This window comes from Camelus dromedarius, chromosome 23 (genome assembly GCF_036321535.1).
Source record: "Camelus dromedarius isolate mCamDro1 chromosome 23, mCamDro1.pat, whole genome shotgun sequence".
NCBI lineage: Eukaryota > Metazoa > Chordata > Mammalia > Artiodactyla > Camelidae > Camelus > Camelus dromedarius.
The window spans coordinates 29,715,632-29,736,055 of NC_087458.1; positions in this window are offsets into that span (position 1 = coordinate 29,715,632).

Genomic DNA, 20,424 nt, shown 5'->3' on the forward strand with positions numbered 1-20,424 from the left:
AACGAACGTCTATCCACATGCTCAGATCTGAGAAATAAGTGTGTGTGAAAGCCGCCCTTCACATAGCTTTTTGGGAACACAAAGTTTCTTTTCAGTTGAAACTGCACTCCATACATATATATGGGGAGGTACAAGCTCCAACTTGGTTTTACAGTGAAAACTGCAAGAACTTCAAACCAGCACAAGACTCTGACTGAGAAACCAGAAAAAAATTTCTCCTTCAACCTGTTCCCTATTTGCTAGATGAAAGCACGTCTCTGCGTATGATCAGTTCTGAGAGATATGTGTGTGTGAAAGCCGTCCTTCACCAAGCTTGTTGGGAACACAAAGTTTCTATTAAGTTGCAATCTCCAATCCATACATATATATGTAGATGTACTAGCTCCAAATCGATTTTATAGTGAAAAATGCAGGATCTTCAAACCGGCACTAGGAAACAGACTGAGAAACCAGAGTAAAAGTTTCTCCTGCAAACCGTTCCAACTGTGCTAGATGAACGAACGTATCTCCACATGCTCAGTTCTGAGATAAGTGTGTGTGAAAGCCATCCTTCACCTAGCTTGTTGGGAATACAAAGTTTCTTTTCAGTTGCAAATCCACTCCATACATATATATTGGTAGGTACAATCTCCAACTCGGTTTTACAGTGAAAACTGCAGGAACTTCAAACCGGCACTAGGAAACTGACTGAGAAACCAGAGTAAAAGTTTCTCTTGCAACCCGTTTCTTTTATGCTAGATGAACGAACGTCTCTCCACATGCTCAGTTCTGAGAGATAAGTGTGTGTGAAAGCCGTCCTTCACCTAGCTTGTTGGGAACACAAAGTTTCTATTAAGTTGCAATCTCCAATCCATACATATATATGTAGATGTACTAGCTCCAAATCGATTTTATAGTGAAAACTGCAGGATCTTCAAACCGGCACTAGGAAACAGACTGAGAAACCAGAGTAAAAGTTTCTCCTGCAACCCGTTCCAACTGTGCTAGATGAACGAAAGTATCTAAACATGCTCAGATCTGAGAGATAAGTGTGTGTGAAAGCCGTCCTTCACCTAGCTTGTTGGGAACACAAAGTTTCTTTTCAGTTGAAAACTCCACTCCATACATATATATGGGGAGGTAATAGATCCATATCGGTTTTACACTGAACTGCAGAAACTTCAAACCGGCATTAGGAAAAAGACTAAAATCCCAGAGTAAATGTTTCTGCTTACAACCCATTACCAACTGTGCTAGATGAACGAACGTCTCTCCACATGCTCAGTTCTGAGAGATATGTGTGTGTGAATGCCGTCCTTCACCTAGCTTGCTGGGAACACAAAGTTTCTTTTCTGTTCCAAACTCCACTCCATACATATATATGGTCAGGTACTAGCTCCAAATCGGTTTTACAGTGAAAACTGCAAGAACTTCAAACCGGCAATAGGAAACAGACTGAGAAACCAGAGTAAAATTTCCCCTGCAAACTGTTCCCTTTGTGCTAGATGAACGAACGTCTCTCCACATGCTCAGTTCTGAGAGATAAGTGTGTGAGAAAGTCGTCCTTCACCTAGCTTGTTGGGAACACAAAGTTTCTTTTCAGTTGCAAAATCCACTCCATATATATATATGGGGAGGTACGAGCTCCAACTCTGTTTTACAGTGAAAACTGCAGGAAATTCAAACAGGCACTAGGAAACAGACTGAGAAACCAGAGTAAACGTTTCTACTGCAACCCGTTCCCCTTGTGCTAGATGAACGAACGTCCCTCCACATGCTCAGTTCTGAGAGATAATGGTGTGTGAAAGCCGTCCTTCACATAGGTTGTTGGGAACACAAAGTTTCTTTTCAGTTGCAAACTCCAATCCATACATATATATGGGGTGGAACTAGCTCCAACTCAGTTTAACAGTGAAAACTGCAGGAACTTCAAACCGGCACTAGGAAACAGACTGTGAAACCAGAGTAAAACTTTCTCTTGCAACCCGTTCCCTTTGTGCTAGATGAACGAACGTCTCTCCACATGCTCAGTTCTGAGAGATAATTGTGTGTGAAAGCCATTCTTCACCTAGCTTGTAGGAAACACAAAGTTTCTTTTCAGTTGCCAACTCCAGTCCATAAATATATATGGGGATGTACTATCTCCAAATCGGTTTTACAGTGAAAACTGCATTAACTTCAAACCGGAACTAGGAAACATACTGAGGAACCAGAGTAAAAGTTTCTCCTGCAAACCGTTCCCTTTGTGCTAGTTGAACGAAAGATCTCCACTTGCTCAGTTCTGAGAGATAAGTGGGTGTGAAAGTCGTACTTCATCTAGCTTGCTGGGAACACATAGTTTCTTTTCAGTTGTAAACTCCACTCCATACATATATATGGTCAGGTACAATCTCCAAATCTGTTTTACAGTGAAAACTGCAGGAACTTCAAACCGGCACAAGGAACATGACTTAGAAACCAGAGATAAATTTCACCCATAACCTTTTCCCAATTTGCTACATGAAAGCACGTCCCTGAATAGGCTCTGTTCTGAGAGAAATGTGTGTGTGAAAGCCGTACTTCACATAGCTTGCTGGAAACACAAAATATCTTTTCAGTTCAAAACCCCACTCCATATATATATATGGGGAGGTACTATCTCCAACTCGGTTTTACAGTGAAAAGTGCAGGAACTTCAAACCGGCACTAGGAAACATACTGAGAAACCATAGTAAAAGTTTCTCAAAGCACCCGTTCCATTTGTGCTAGATGTACGAACGTCTCTCCACATGCTCAGTTCTGAGAGTTATGTTTGTGTGAAAGCCGTCCTTCACCTAAGTTGTTGGGAACACAAAGTTTCTTTTCAGTTGCAATCTCCACTCCATACATATATATGATATGGTAAAAGCTCCAACTCGGTTTTACAGAGAAAACTGCACTAACTTCAAACGTGCACTAGGAAACAGACTGAGAAACCAGAGTAAAAGTTTCTCCTGCAACCCGTTCCTTTTGCGCTAGATGATCGAACGTCTCTCCACATACTCAGTTCTGAGAGATAAGTGTGTGTGAAAGCCGTCCTTCACCTAGCTTGATGTGAACACAAAGTTTCTTTTCAGTTGCTAACTCCACTCTATATATATATATGGGGAGGTACAAGCTCCAGCTCTGTTTTACAGTGAAAACTGCAGGAAATTCAAACCGGCACTAGGAAACCGACTGAGACACCAGTGTAAAAGTTTCCCTGCAAACCGTTCACTTTTTCTAGATGAACGAACTTCGCTCCACATGCTCAGGTCTGAGAGATAAGTTTTTGTGAAAGCCGTCCTTCAACTAGCTTGTTGGGAACACAAAGTTTCTTTTCAATTGCAAACTCCACTCTATACATATATATGGGATGGTAAAAGCTCCAACTCGTTTTTACAGTGAAAACTGCAGGAACTTCAAACGTGCATTAGGAAACAGACTGAGAAACCAGAGTAAAAGTTTCTCAAGCAACCCGTTACCTTTGTGCTAGATGAACGAACGTCTCTGCGTATGCTCAGTTCTGAGTGATAAGTGTGTGTGAAAGCCATCCTTCACCTATCTTGTTGGGAACACAAAGATTATTTTCAGTTGCAAACTCCATACTTATATATGGGGAGGTACTATCTCCAAATTGTTTTTACACTGACAACTGCAATACCTTCAAACCGGCACTAGGATACAGACTGAGAAAACAGAGCCAAATTTTCCCCTGCAACCCGTTCCCTTTTTGCTAGATGAACGAACGTCTCTCCACATGCTCAGATCTGAGAAATAACTGTGTGTGAAAGCCGCCCTTCACATAGCTTTTTGGGAACACAAAGTTTCTTTTCAGTTGAAACTGCCCTCCATACATATATATGGGGAGGTACAAGCTCCAACTTGGTTTTACAGTGAAAACTGCAAGAACTTCAAACCAGCACAAGACTCTGACTGAGAAACCAGAAAAAAATTTCTCCTTCAACCTGTTCCCTATTTGCTAGATGAAAGCACGTCTCTGCGTATGATCAGTTCTGAGAGATATGTGTGTGTGAAAGCCGTCCTTCACCAAGCTTGTTGGGAACACAAAGTTTCTATTAAGTTGCAATCTCCAATCCATACATATATATGTAGATGTACTAGCTCCAAATCGATTTTATAGTGAAAAATGCAGGATCTTCAAACCGGCACTAGGAAACAGACTGAGAAACCAGAGTAAAAGTTTCTCCTGCAAACCGTTCCAACTGTGCTAGATGAACGAACGTATCTCCACATGCTCAGTTCTGAGATAAGTGTGTGTGAAAGCCATCCTTCACCTAGCTTGTTGGGAATACAAAGTTTCTTTTCAGTTGCAAATCCACTCCATACATATATATTGGTAGGTACAATCTCCAACACGGTTTTACAGTGAAAACTGCAGGAACTTCAAACCGGCACTAGGAAACTGACTGAGAAACCAGAGTAAAAGTTTCTCTTGCAACCCGTTTCTTTTATGCTAGATGAACGAACGTCTCTCCACATGCTCAGTTCTGAGAGATAAGTGTGTGTGAAAGCCGTCCTTCACCTAGCTTGTTGGGAACACAAAGTTTCTATTAAGTTGCAATCTTCAATCCATACATATATATGTAGATGTACTAGCTCCAAATCGATTTTATAGTGAAAACTGCAGGATCTTCAAACCGGCACTAGGAAACAGACTGAGAAACCAGAGTAAAAGTTTCTCCTGCAACCCGTTCCAACTGTGCTAGATGAACGAAAGTATCTAAACATGCTCAGATCTGAGAGATAAGTGTGTGTGAAAGCCGTCCTTCACCTAGCTTGTTGGGAACACAAAGTTTCTTTTCAGTTGAAAACTCCACTCCATACATATATATGGGGAGGTAATAGATCCATATCGGTTTTACACTGAACTGCAGAAACTTCAAACCGGCACTAGGAAAAAGACTAAAATCCCAGAGTAAATGTTTCTGCTTACAACCCATTACCAACTGTGCTAGATGAACGAACGTCTCTCCACATGCTCAGTTCTGAGAGATATGTGTGTGTGAATGCCGTCCTTCACCTAGCTTGCTGGGAACACAAAGTTTCTTTTCTGTTCGAAACTCCACTCCATACATATATATGGTCAGGTACTAGCTCCAAATCGGTTTTACAGTGAAAACTGCAAGAACTTCAAACCGGCAATAGGAAACAGACTGAGAAACCAGAGTAAAATTTCCCCTGCAACCTGTTCCCTTTGTGCTAGATGAACGAAAGTCTCTCCACATGCTCATGTCTGAGAGATAAGTGTGTGTGAAATCCATCCTTCACCTAGCTTGTTGGGAACACAAAGATTATTTTCAGTTGCCAACTCCACTCCATTCATATATATGGGGAGGTACAATCTCCAAATCTGTTTTACAGTGAAAACTGCAGGAACTTCAAACCGGCACAAGGAAACTGACTGAGAAACCAGAGAAAAATTTCCCCCAAAAACTTTTCCCTATTTGCTACATGAAAGCACGTCCCTGAATAGGCTCTTTTCTGAGAGAAAATTCTGTGTGAAGCCGTCCTTCACCTAGCTTGCTGGGAACACAAAGTTTCTATTAAGTTGCAATCTCCAATCCATACATATATATGTAGATGTACTAGCTCAAAATCGATTTTATAGTGAAACCTCAGGATCTTCAAACCGGCACTAGGAAACAGACTGAGAAACCAGAGTAAAAGTTTCTCCTGCAACCCGTTCCAACTGTGCTAGATGAACGAACGTATCTCCACATGCTCAGATCTGAGAGATATGTGTGTGTGAAAGCCGTCCTTCACCTAGCTTGTTGGGAACACAAAGTTTCTTTTCATTTGCAAAGTCCACTCCATACATATATATGGGGAGGTACTAGATCCATATCGGTTTTACACTGAACTGCAGGAACTTCCAACCGGCACTAGGAAACAGACTAAAAACCCAGAGTAAAAGTTTCTGCTTTCAACCCATTCCAACTGTGCTAGATGAACGAACGTCTCCCCACAAGCTCAGTTCTGAGAGTTAATTGTGTGTGAAAGCCGTCCTTCACCTAGCTTGTTGTGAACACAAAGTTCCTTTTCAGTTGCTAACTCCACTCTATATATATATATATGGGGAGGTACAAGCTCCAACTCTGTTTTACAGTGAAAATTGCAGGAACATCAAACCGGCACTAGGAAACATACTGAGACACCAGAGTAAAAGTTTCGCAGCAAACCGTTCCCTTTTTGCTAGATGAACGAACGTCTCTCCACATGCTCAGTTCTGAGAGATAAGTGTGTGTGAATGACTTTCTTCACCTAGCTTGTTGGGAACTCCAAGTTTCCTTTCAGTTGCAAACTCAATCCATACATATATATATGGAGGTACTACATCCAACTCGGTTTTACAGTGTAAACTGCAGGAACTTATACCCGGTACTAGGAAACAGACTGAGGAACTAGAGTAAAAGTTTCTACTGCAATTCGTTTCCTTTGTGCTAGATGAACGAACGTCTCTCCACATGCTCAGTTCTAAGAGATATGTGTGTGTGAAAGCCGTCTTTCACCTAGCTTTTGGGAACACAAAGATTCTTTTCAGGTGCAAACTCCATACATATATATTGGGATGTAGTATCTTCAACTCGGTTTTACAGTGAAAACTGCAAGAACTTCAAACCAGCACAAGACTATGACTGAGAAACCAGAAAAAATTTCTCCTTCAACCTGTTCCCTATTTGCTAGATGAAAGCACGTCTCTGCGTATGCTAAGTTCTGAGGGATATGTGTGGGTGAAAGCCGTCCTTCACCTAGCTTGTTGGGAACACAAAGATTCTTTTCAGTTGCCAACTCCACTCCATACATATATATGGGGAGGTACTAGCTCCAACTCCGTTTTACAGTGAAAACTGCAAGAACTTCAAAAAAGCACAAGGAAACTGACTGAGAAATAAGAGAATAATTTCTCCTACAACCTGTTACCTATTTGCTAAATGAAAGCACGTCTCTGCATATGCTCAGTTCTGAGAGATAAGTGTGGGTGAAAGCCGTCTTTCACCTAGCTTGTTGGGAACACAAAGTTTCTTTTAGGTTGCAATCTCCACTCCATACATATATATGGGGAGGTACAAGCTCAAACTCGGTTTTACAGTGAAAACTTCAGGACCTTCAAACCGGCACTTGGAAACAGACTGAGAAACGAGAGTAAATTTTCCCTGCAAACCGTTCCATTTGTTCTAGATGAACGAAAGTCTCTCCACATGCACAGTTCTGAGAGATAAGTGTGTGTGAAAGCCGTGCTTCACCTAGCTTGTTGGGAACACAAAGTTTCTTTTCAGTTGCAAACTCCACTCCATACAAATATATTGGGAGGTAGTATCTCCAACTCGGTTTTACAGTGAAAACTGCAGGAACTTCAAACCGGAACTAGGAAACAGACTGAGAAACCAGAGTAAAAGTTTCTCCTGCAAACCGTTCTAATTTTGTTAGATGAACGAACGTCTCTCCACATGCTCAGTTCTAAGAGATAAGTGTGTGTGAAAGCCGTCCTTCAACTAGCTTGTTGGGAACACAAAGATTCTTTTCAGTTGCAAACACCACTCCATACATATATATGGGAAGGTACTATCTCCAAATCGGTTTTATAGTGAAAACTGCAGGAACTTAAAAACGGCACTAGGAAACAGACTGAGGAACCAGAGTAAAAGTTTCTCCTGCCACACGTTCAATTTGTGCTAGATGAACGAACGTCTCTTCACACGCTCAGTTCTGAGAGATAAGTGTGTGTGAAAGCCGTACTTCACCTAGCTTGTTGGGAACACAAAGTTTCTTTTACGTTGCAAACTCCGCTCTATACATATATATGGGTAGGTACTAGCTCCAAATCGGTTTTACAGTGAAAAATGCAGGAACTTCATACCGGCAATAGGAAACAGCCTGAGGAACTACAGTAATACTTTCACCAGCAAACCGTTTCCTTTATGATAGATGAAGAAACGTCTCTCCACATGCTCAGTTCTAAGAGATAAGTGTGTGTGAAAGCCATACTTCACCTAGCTTGTTGGGAACACAAAGTTTTTTTTCAGTTGCATACTCCACTCCATACATATATTTGGGGAGGTACTAGCTCCAACTAGGATTTACAGTGAAAATGCAGGAACTTCAAACCGGCAATAGGAAACAGAGTGAGGAACCAGAGTAATAGTTTCTCCTGCAACCCGTTCCCTTAGTGCTAGATGAACGAACGTCTCTCCACATGCTCAGTTCTGAGAGATAAGTGTGTGTGAAAGCCGTACTTCACCTAGCTTGTTGGGAACACAAAGTTTCTTTTACGTTGCAAACTCCGCTCTATACATATATATGGGTAGGTACTAGCTCCAAATCGGTTTTACAGTGAAAAATGCAGGAACTTCATACCGGCAATAGGAAACAGCCTGAGGAACTACAGTAATAGTTTCACCAGCAAACCGTTTCCTTTATGATAGATGAAGAAACGTCTCTCCACATGCTCAGTTCTAAGAGATAAGTGTGTGTGAAAGCCATACTTCACCTAGCTTGTTGGGAACACAAAGTTTCTTTTCAGTTGCAAACTCCTCTCCAAACATATATATGGGGAAGTACTAGCTCCAACTCTGTTTAACAGTGAAATCTGCAGGAAAATCAAACCTGCTCTAGGAAACAGACTGAGAAACCAGAGTAAAAGTTCATCCTTCAAACCGTTCCATTTGTGCTAGATGAACGAAAGTCTCACCACATACTCAGTTCTGAGAGATAAGTGTGTGTGAAAGCCGTCCTTCACCTAGCTTGTTGGGAACACAAATTTTCTTTTCAGATGCCAACTCCACTCCATACATATATATGGGGAGGTACAAGCTCCAACTCCATTTTACAGTAAAAACTGCAGGAAATTCAAACCGGCAGTAGGAAACAGACTGTGGAGCCAGAGTAAAAGTTTCCCCTGCATCCCGTTCCCTTTGTGCTAGATGAACGAAGGTCTCTCCACATGCTCAGTTCTGAGAAATAATTGTGTGTGAATGCCATTCTTCACCTAGCTTGCTGGGAACACACAGATTCTTTTCAGTTACAAACTCCACTCCATACATATATATGGGGAGATACTATCTCCAACTCGGTTTCACAGTGAAAACTGCAGTAACTTCAAACCGGCACTTGGAAACAGACTGAGAAACCAGAGTAAAATTTTCTCCTGCAACCAGTTCCCTTTGTGCTAGATGAACGAAGGTGTCTCCACATGCTCAGTTCTGAGAAATAATTGTGTGTGAATACCATTCTTCACGTAGCATGTTGGGAACACAAAGATTCTTTTCAGTTGCCAACTCCACTCCATACATATATATGGGGAGGTACTATCTCCAACTCGGTTTTACAGTGAAAACTGCAAGAACTTCAAAAAAGCACAAGGAAACTGACTGAGAAACAGGAGAAAAATTTCTCCTACAACCTGTTACCTATTTGCTAGATGAAAGCACGTCTCTGCTTATGCTCAGTTCTGAGAGATAAGTGTGGGTGAAAGCCGTCCTTCACCAAGCTTGTTGGGAACACAAAGTTTCTTTTCTGTTGCAATCTCCACTCCATTCATATATATGGGGATGTACAAGCTCCAACTCTGTTTAACAATGAAAACTGCAGGAAAATCAAACCTGCTCTAGGAAACAGACTGAGAAACCAGAGTAAAAGTTTCTCCTGCAAACCGTTCCATTTGTGCTAGATGAACGAAAGTCTCACCACATACTCAGTTCTGAGAGATAAGTGTGTGTGAAAGCCGTCCTTCACCTAGGTTGTTGGGAACACAAAGTTTCTTTTCAGTTGCCAACTCCACTCCATACATATATATGGGGAGGTACTAGCTTCAACTCGGTTTTACAGTGAAAACTGCAGGAATTGCAATCCGGCACTAGGAAACAGACTGAGAAACCAGAGTAAAATTTCCCCTGCAACCCGTTCCCTTTGTGCTAGATGAACGAACGTCTCTCCACATGCTCATTTCTGAGAGATAACTGTGTGTGAATGCCATCCTTCACCAGCTTGATGGAAACACAAAGATTCTTTTCAGTTGCAAACTCCATATATATATATATTGGGAGGTAGTATCTCCAACTCGGTTTTACACAGAAAACTGCAAGAACTTCAAAAAAGCACAAGGAAACTGACTGAGAAACCAGAGTAAAAGTTTCTCCTGCAACCAGTTCCCATTGTGCTAGATGAACGAACGTCTCTCCACAGGCTCAATTCTGAGAAATAACTGTGTGTGAAATCCGTCCTTCAGCTAGCTTGTTGTGAACACAAATTTTCTTTTCAGTTGCCAACTCCACTCCATACATATATATGGGTTGGTACAAGCTCCAACTCCGTTTTACAGTGAAAACTGCAGGAACTTCAAACCGGCACTAGGAAACAGACTGAGAAACCAGAGTAAAAGTTTCTCCTGCAACCCGTTCCATTTGTGCTAGATGAAAGATCGTCTCTCCACATGCTCAGGTCTGAGAGATAAGATTTTGTGAAAGCCGATTTTCACATAGCTTGTTGGGAACACAAAGATTCTTTTCAGTTGCAAACACCACTCCATACATATATATGGGAAGGTACTAGCTCCAACTCGGTTTTATAGTGAAAACTGCAGGAACTTAAATACGGCACTAGGAAACAGACTGAGGAACCAAAGTAAAAGATTCTCCTGCCACCCGTTCCCTTTGTGCTAGATGAACGAACGTCTCTCCAGATGCACAGTTCTGAGAGATAAGTGTGTGTGAAAGACGTCCTTCCAGTAGCTTGTTGGGAACACAAAGTTTCTTTTCATTTGCAAACTCCACTCAATACATATATATGGGGAGTTTCTAGCTCCAACTCGGCTTTACAGTGAAAACTGCAGGAACTTCAAACTGGCACTAGGAAACAGACTGAGAAACCAGAGTAAAAGTTTCTCCTGCAACCCGTTCCATTTGTGCTAGATAAACGAAAGTCTCTCCGCATGCTCAGGTCTGAGAGATAAGTTTTTGTGAAAGCCGACCTTCACATAGCTTGTTGGGAACACAAACATTCTTTTCAGTTGCAAACACCACTCCATACATAAATATGGGAAGGTACTACCTCCAACTCGGTTTTATAGTGAAAACTGCAGGAACTTAAAAACGGCACTAGGAAACAGACTGAGGAACCAGAGTAAAAGTTTCTCCTGCCACCCGTTCCCTTTGTGCTAGATGAACGAAGGTGTCTCCACATGCTCAGTTCTGAGAAATAATTGTGTGTGAATGCCATCCTCAACTAGCTTGTTGGGAACACAAAGATTCTTTTCAGTTGCCAACTCCATTCCATACATATATATGGGGAGGTACTAGCTCCAACTCGGTTTTACAGTGAAAACTGCAAGAACTTCAAAAATCACAAGGAAACTGACTGAGAAACAAGAGAAAAATTTCTCCTACAACCTGTTACATATTTGCTAGATGAAAGCACGTCTCTGCATATGCTCCTTTCTGAGAGATAAGTGTAGGTGAAAGCCGTTCTTCACCTAGCTTGTTGGGAACACAAAGTTTCTTTTCAGTTGCAAACTCCTCTCCATACATATATATGGGGAGGTAATAGCTCCAACTCTTTTTAACAGTGAAAACTGCAGGAACATCAAACCTGCACTAGGAAAAAGACTGAGAAACGAGAGCAAAAGTATCCCCTGCAACCCGATCCCGTTGTGCTAGATGAACGAATGTCTCTCCACATGCTCAATTTTGAGAGATAAGTGTGTGTGAAAGCCGTCCTTCACCTAGCTTGTTGGGAACACAAAGTTTCTTTTCAGTTGCAAACCCCACTCCAGACATATATATGGGGAGGTACAACTCCAACACGGTTTTACAGTGAAAACTGCAGGAATTGCAATCCTGCACTAGGAAACAGACTGAGAAACCAGAGAAAAATTTCCCCTGCAACCCGTTCCCTTTGTGCTAGATGAACGAACGTCTCTCCACATGCTCAGTTCTGAGAGATAAGTGTGTGTGAAAGACGCCCTTCACGTAGATTGTTGGGAACACAAAGTATCTTTTCAGTTGCAAACTCCACTCCATACATATATATGGGGACGTACTTGCTCCAACACTGTTTTACGGTGAAAACTGCAGGAACTTCAAACTGGCACTAGGAAACACACTGAGAAACCAGAGTAAAAGTTTCTCGTGCAAACCGTTCCCTTTGAGCTAAATGAACGAACGTCTCTCCACATGCTCAGTTCTGAGAGATAAGTGTGTGTGAAATCCGTCCTTCACCTAGCTTGTTGGGAACACAAAGTTTCTTTTCAGTTGCAATCTCCACTCCATACATATATATGGGGAGGTACAAGCTCCAACTCGGTTTTACAGTGAAAACTGCAGGAACTTCAAACCGGCACTAGGAAACACAGTGAGAAACCAGGGTAAAATTTCCCCTGCAACAAGTTAACTTTGTGCTAGGTGAACGAACGTCTCTCCACATGCTCAGTTCTGAGACATAAGTGTGTGTGAAAGCCGTCCTTCACCTAGCTTGTTGGGAACACAAAGTTTCTTTTCAGATGCAAACTCCACTCCATACATATATATGCGGAGGTTCTAGCTCAAAATCGGTTTTACAGTGAAAACTGCAAAAACTTCAAAGAGGCACTCGGAAACAGAGTGAGAAACCAGAGTAAATTTTCCCCTGCAAACCGTTCCCTTTGTGCTAGATGAACGAATGTCTCTCTACATGCTCAGTTGTAAGAGATAAGTGTGTGTGAAAGCCGTCCTTCAACTAGCTTGTTGGGAACACAAAGTTGCTTTTCAGTTGCAAATTCTACTCCATATATATATATGGGTTGGTTCTAGCTCCAACTCGGCTTTACAGTGAAAACTGCAGGAACTTCAAACCGGAACTAGGAAACAGACTGAGAAACCAGAGTAAAAGTTTCTCCTGCAACCCGTTCTAATTTTGCTAAATGAACGAACGTCTCTCCACATGCTCAGTTCTAAGAGATAAGTGTGTGTGAAAGCCGTCCTTCAACTAGCTTGTTGGGAACACAAAGATTCTTTTCAGTTGCAAACACCACTCCATACATATATATGGGAAGGTACTATCTCCAAATCGGTTTTATAGTGAAAACTGCAGGAACTTAAAAACGGCACTAGGAAACAGACTGAGGAACCAGAGTAAAAGGTTCTCCTGCCACCCGTTCAATTTGTGCTAGATGAACGAACGTCTCTCCACATGCTCAGTTCTGAGAGATAAGTGTGTGTGAAAGCCGTCCTTCACCTAGCTTGTTGGGAACACAAAGTTTCTTTTACGTTGCAAACTCCGCTCTATACATATATATGGGTAGGTACTAGCTCCAAATCGTTTTTACAGTGAAAAATGCAGGAACTTCATACCGGCAATAGGAAACAGCCTGAGGAACCAGAGTAATAGTTTCACCAGCAAACCGTTTCCTTTGTGATAGATGAACAAACGTCTCTCCACATGCTCAGTTCTAAGAGATAAGTGTGTGTGAAAGCCATACTTCACCTAGCTTGTTGGGAACACAAAGTTTTTTATGAGTTGCAAACTCCACTCCATACATAGATTTGGGGAGGTACTAGCTCCAACTAGGATTTACAGTGAAAATGCAGGAACTTCAAACCGGCAATAGGAAACAGACTGAGGAACTAGAGTAATAGTTTCCCCTGCCACCCGTTCCCTTTGTGCTAAATGAACGAACGTCTCTCCACATGCTCAGTTCTGAGAGATAAGTGTGTGTGAATGCCATCCTTCACCTAGCTTGTTGGGAACACAAAGTTTCTTTTCATTTGCAAACTCCACTCAATACATATATATGGGGAGTTTCTAGCTCCAACTCGGCTTTACAGTGAAAACTGCAGGAACTTCAAACTGGCACTAGGAAACAGACTGAGAAACCAGAGTAAAAGTTTCTCCTGCAACCCGTTCCATTTGTGCTAGATAAACGAAAGTCTCTCCGCATGCTCAGGTCTGAGAGATAAGTTTTTGTGAAAGCCGACCTTCACATAGCTTGTTGGGAACACAAACATTCTTTTCAGTTGCAAACACCACTCCATACATAAATATGGGAAGGTACTACCTCCAACTCGGTTTTATAGTGAAAACTGCAGGAACTTAAAAACGGCACTAGGAAACAGACTGAGGAACCAGAGTAAAAGTTTCTCCTGCCACCCGTTCCCTTTGTGCTAGATGAACGAAGGTGTCTCCACATGCTCAGTTCTGAGAAATAATTGTGTGTGAATGCCATCCTCAACTAGCTTGTTGGGAACACAAAGATTCTTTTCAGTTGCCAACTCCATTCCATACATATATATGGAGAGGTACTAGCTCCAACTCGGTTTTACAGTGAAAACTGCAAGAACTTCAAAAATCACAAGGAAACTGACTGAGAAACAAGAGAAAAATTTCTCCTACAACCTGTTACATATTTGCTAGATGAAAGCACGTCTCTGCATATGCTCCTTTCTGAGAGATAAGTGTAGGTGAAAGCCGTTCTTCACCTAGCTTGTTGGGAACACAAAGTTTCTTTTCAGTTGCAAACTCCTCTCCATACATATATATGGGGAGGTAATAGCTCCAACTCTTTTTAACAGTGAAAACTGCAGGAACATCAAACCTGCACTAGGAAAAAGACTGAGAAACGAGAGCAAAAGTATCCCCTGCAACCCGATCCCGTTGTGCTAGATGAACGAATGTCTCTCCACATGCTCAATTTTGAGAGATAAGTGTGTGTGAAAGCCGTCCTTCACCTAGCTTGTTGGGAACACAAAGTTTCTTTTCAGTTGCAAACCCCACTCCAGACATATATATGGGGAGGTACAACTCCAACACGGTTTTACAGTGAAAACTGCAGGAATTGCAATCCTGCACTAGGAAACAGACTGAGAAACCAGAGAAAAATTTCCCCTGCAACCCGTTCCCTTTGTGCTAGATGAACGAACGTCTCTCCACATGCTCAGTTCTGAGAGATAAGTGTGTGTGAAAGACGCCCTTCACGTAGATTGTTGGGAACACAAAGTATCTTTTCAGTTGCAAACTCCACTCCATACATATATATGGGGACGTACTTGCTCCAACACTGTTTTACGGTGAAAACTGCAGGAACTTCAAACTGGCACTAGGAAACACACTGAGAAACCAGAGTAAAAGTTTCTCGTGCAAACCGTTCCCTTTGAGCTAAATGAACGAACGTCTCTCCACATGCTCAGTTCTGAGAGATAAGTGTGTGTGAAATCCGTCCTTCACCTAGCTTGTTGGGAACACAAAGTTTCTTTTCAGTTGCAAACCCCAACCCGTACATATATATGCGGAGGTTCTAGCTATAAATCGGTTTTACAGTGAAAACGGCAGGAACTTCAAACCGGCACTAGGAAACAGAGTGAGAAACCAGAGTAAAATTTCCCCTGCAACCCGTTCCCTTTGTGCTAGATGAACGAAGGTGTCTCCACATGCTCAGTTCTGAGAAATAATTGTGTGTGAATGCCATCCTTCAACTAGCTTGTTGGGAACACAAAGATTCTTTTCAGTTGCCAACTCCACTCCATACATATATATGGGGAGGTACTAGCTCCAACTCGGTTTTACAGTGAAAACTGCAAGAACTTCAAAAAAGCACAAGGAAACTGACTGAGAAACAAGAGAAAAATTTCTCCTACAACCTGTTACCTATTTGCTAGATGAAAGCACGTCTCTGCATATGCTCAGTTCTGAGAGATAAGTGTGGGTGAAAGCCGTCCTTCACCTAGCTTGTTTTGAACACAAAGTTTCTTTTCAGTTGCAATCTCCACTCCATACATATATATGGGGAGGTACAAGCTCCAACTCGGTTTTACAGTGAAAACTGCAGGAACTTCAAACCGGCACTAGGAAACACAGTGAGAAACCAGGGTAAAATTTCCCCTGCAACAAGTTAACTTTGTGCTAGGTGAACGAACGTCTCTCCACATGCTCAGTTCTGAGACATAAGTGTGTGTGAAAGCCGTCCTTCACCTAGCTTGTTGGGAACACAAAGTTTCTTTTCAGATGCAAACTCCACTCCATACATATATATGCGGAGGTTCTAGCTCAAAATCGGTTTTACAGTGAAAACTGCAAAAACTTCAAAGAGGCACTCGGAAACAGAGTGAGAAACCAGAGTAAATTTTCCCCTGCAAACCGTTCCCTTTGTGCTAGATGAACGAATGTCTCTCTACATGCTCAGTTGTAAGAGATAAGTGTGTGTGAAAGCCGTCCTTCAACTAGCTTGTTGGGAACACAAAGTTGCTTTTCAGTTGCAAATTCTACTCCATATATATATATGGGTTGGTTCTAGCTCCAACTCGGCTTTACAGTGAAAACTGCAGGAACTTCAAACCGGAACTAGGAAACAGACTGAGAAACCAGAGTAAAAGTTTCTCCTGCAACCCGTTCTAATTTTGCTAAATGAACGAACGTCTCTCCACATGCTCAGTTCTAAGAGATAAGTGTGTGTGAAAGCCGTCCTTCAACTAGCTTGTTGGGAACACAAAGATTCTTTTCAGTTGCAAACACCACTCCATACATATATATGGGAAGGTACTATCTCCAAATCGGTTTTATAGTGAAAACTGCAGGAACTTAAAAACGGCACTAGGAAACAGACTGAGGAACCAGAGTAAAAGGTTCTCCTGCCACCCGTTCAATTTGTGCTAGATGAACGAACGTCTCTCCACATGCTCAGTTCTGAGAGATAAGTGTGTGTGAAAGCCGTCCTTCACCTAGCTTGTTGGGAACACAAAGTTTCTTTTACGTTGCAAACTCCGCTCTATACATATATATGGGTAGGTACTAGCTCCAAATCGTTTTTACAGTGAAAAATGCAGGAACTTCATACCGGCAATAGGAAACAGCCTGAGGAACCAGAGTAATAGTTTCACCAGCAAACCGTTTCCTTTGTGATAGATGAACAAACGTCTCTCCACATGCTCAGTTCTAAGAGATAAGTGTGTGTGAAAGCCATACTTCACCTAGCTTGTTGGGAACACAAAGTTTTTTATGAGTTGCAAACTCCACTCCATACATAGATTTGGGGAGGTACTAGCTCCAACTAGGATTTACAGTGAAAATGCAGGAACTTCAAACCGGCAATAGGAAACAGACTGAGGAACTAGAGTAATAGTTTCCCCTGCCACCCGTTCCCTTTGTGCTAAATGAACGAACGTCTCTCCACATGCTCAGTTCTGAGAGATAAGTGTGTGTGAATGCCATCCTTCACCTAGCTTGTTGGGAACACAAAGTTTCTTTTCATTTGCAAACTCCACTCAATACATATATATGGGGAGTTTCTAGCTCCAACTCGGCTTTACAGTGAAAACTGCAGGAACTTCAAACTGGCACTAGGAAACAGACTGAGAAACCAGAGTAAAAGTTTCTCCTGCAACCCGTTCCATTTGTGCTAGATAAACGAAAGTCTCTCCGCATGCTCAGGTCTGAGAGATAAGTTTTTGTGAAAGCCGACCTTCACATAGCTTGTTGGGAACACAAACATTCTTTTCAGTTGCAAACACCACTCCATACATAAATATGGGAAGGTACTACCTCCAACTCGGTTTTATAGTGAAAACTGCAGGAACTTAAAAACGGCACTAGGAAACAGACTGAGGAACCAGAGTAAAAGTTTCTCCTGCCACCCGTTCCCTTTGTGCTAGATGAACGAAGGTGTCTCCACATGCTCAGTTCTGAGAAATAATTGTGTGTGAATGCCATCCTCAACTAGCTTGTTGGGAACACAAAGATTCTTTTCAGTTGCCAACTCCATTCCATACATATATATGGGGAGGTACTAGCTCCAACTCGGTTTTACAGTGAAAACTGCAAGAACTTCAAAAATCACAAGGAAACTGACTGAGAAACAAGAGAAAAATTTCTCCTACAACCTGTTACATATTTGCTAGATGAAAGCACGTCTCTGCATATGCTCCTTTCTGAGAGATAAGTGTAGGTGAAAGCCGTTCTTCACCTAGCTTGTTGGGAACACAAAGTTTCTTTTCATTTGCAAACTCCTCTCCATACATATATATGGGGAGGTAATAGCTCCAACTCTTTTTAACAGTGAAAACTGCAGGAACATCAAACCTGCACTAGGAAAAAGACTGAGAAACGAGAGCAAAAGTATCCCCTGCAACCCGATCCCGTTGTGCTAGATGAACGAATGTCTCTCCACATGCTCAATTTTGAGAGATAAGTGTGTGTGAAAGCCGTCCTTCACCTAGCTTGTTGGGAACACAAAGTTTCTTTTCAGTTGCAAACCCCACTCCAGACATATATATGGGGAGGTACAACTCCAACACGGTTTTACAGTGAAAACTGCAGGAATTGCAATCCTGCACTAGGAAACAGACTGAGAAACCAGAGAAAAATTTCCCCTGCAACCCGTTCCCTTTGTGCTAGATGAACGAACGTCTCTCCACATGCTCAGTTCTGAGAGATAAGTGTGTGTGAAAGACGCCCTTCACGTAGATTGTTGGGAACACAAAGTATCTTTTCAGTTGCAAACTCCACTCCATACATATATATGGGGACGTACTTGCTCCAACACTGTTTTACGGTGAAAACTGCAGGAACTTCAAACTGGCACTAGGAAACACACTGAGAAACCAGAGTAAAAGTTTCTCGTGCAAACCGTTCCCTTTGAGCTAAATGAACGAACGTCTCTCCACATGCTCAGTTCTGAGAGATAAGTGTGTGTGAAATCCGTCCTTCACCTAGCTTGTTGGGAACACAAAGTTTCTTTTCAGTTGCAAACCCCAACCCGTACATATATATGCGGAGGTTCTAGCTATAAATCGGTTTTACAGTGAAAACGGCAGGAACTTCAAACCGGCACTAGGAAACAGAGTGAGAAACCAGAGTAAAATTTCCCCTGCAACCCGTTCCCTTTGTGCTAGATGAACGAAGATGTCTCCACATGCTCAGTTCTGAGAAATAATTGTGTGTGAATGCCATCCTTCAACTAGCTTGTTGGGAACACAAAGATTCTTTTCAGTTGCCAACTCCACTCCATACATATATATGGGGAGGTACTAGCTCCAACTCGGTTTTACAGTGAAAACTGCAAGAACTTCAAAAAAGCACAAGGAAACTGACTGAGAAACAAGAGAAAAATTTCTCCTACAACCTGTTACCTATTTGCTAGATGAAAGCACGTCTCTGCATATGCTCAGTTCTGAGAGATAAGTGTGGGTGAAAGCCGTCCTTCACCTAGCTTGTTTTGAACACAAAGTTTCTTTTCAGTTGCAATCTCCACTCCATACATATATATGGGGAGGTACAAGCTCCAACTCGGTTTTACAGTGAAAACTGCAGGAACTTCAAACCGGCACTAGGAAACACAGTGAGAAACCAGGGTAAAATTTCCCCTGCAACAAGTTAACTTTGTGCTAGGTGAACGAACGTCTCTCCACATGCTCAGTTCTGAGACATAAGTGTGTGTGAAAGCCGTCCTTCACCTAGCTTGTTGGGAACACAAAGTTTCTTTTCAGATGCAAACTCCACTCCATACATATATATGCGGAGGTTCTAGCTCAAAATCGGTTTTACAGTGAAAACTGCAAAAACTTCAAAGAGGCACTCGGAAACAGAGTGAGAAACCAGAGTAAATTTTCCCCTGCAAACCGTTCCCTTTGTGCTAGATGAACGAATGTCTCTCTACATGCTCAGTTGTAAGAGATAAGTGTGTGTGAAAGCCGTCCTTCAACTAGCTTGTTGGGAACACAAAGTTGCTTTTCAGTTGCAAATTCTACTCCATATATATATATGGGTTGGTTCTAGCTCCAACTCGGCTTTACAGTGAAAACTGCAGGAACTTCAAACCGGAACTAGGAAACAGACTGAGAAACCAGAGTAAAAGTTTCTCCTGCAACCCGTTCTAATTTTGCTAAATGAACGAACGTCTCTCCACATGCTCAGTTCTAAGAGATAAGTGTGTGTGAAAGCCGTCCTTCAACTAGCTTGTTGGGAACACAAAGATTCTTTTCAGTTGCAAACACCACTCCATACATATATATGGGAAGGTACTATCTCCAAATCGGTTTTATAGTGAAAACTGCAGGAACTTAAAAACGGCACTAGGAAACAGACTGAGGAACCAGAGTAAAAGGTTCTCCTGCCACCCGTTCAATTTGTGCTAGATGAACGAACGTCTCTCCACATGCTCAGTTCTGAGAGATAAGTGTGTGTGAAAGCCGTCCTTCACCTAGCTTGTTGGGAACACAAAGTTTCTTTTACGTTGCAAACTCCGCTCTATACATATATATGGGTAGGTACTAGCTCCAAATCGTTTTTACAGTGAAAAATGCAGGAACTTCATACCGGCAATAGGAAACAGCCTGAGGAACCAGAGTAATAGTTTCACCAGCAAACCGTTTCCTTTGTGATAGATGAACAAACGTCTCTCCACATGCTCAGTTCTAAGAGATAAGTGTGTGTGAAAGCCATACTTCACCTAGCTTGTTGGGAACA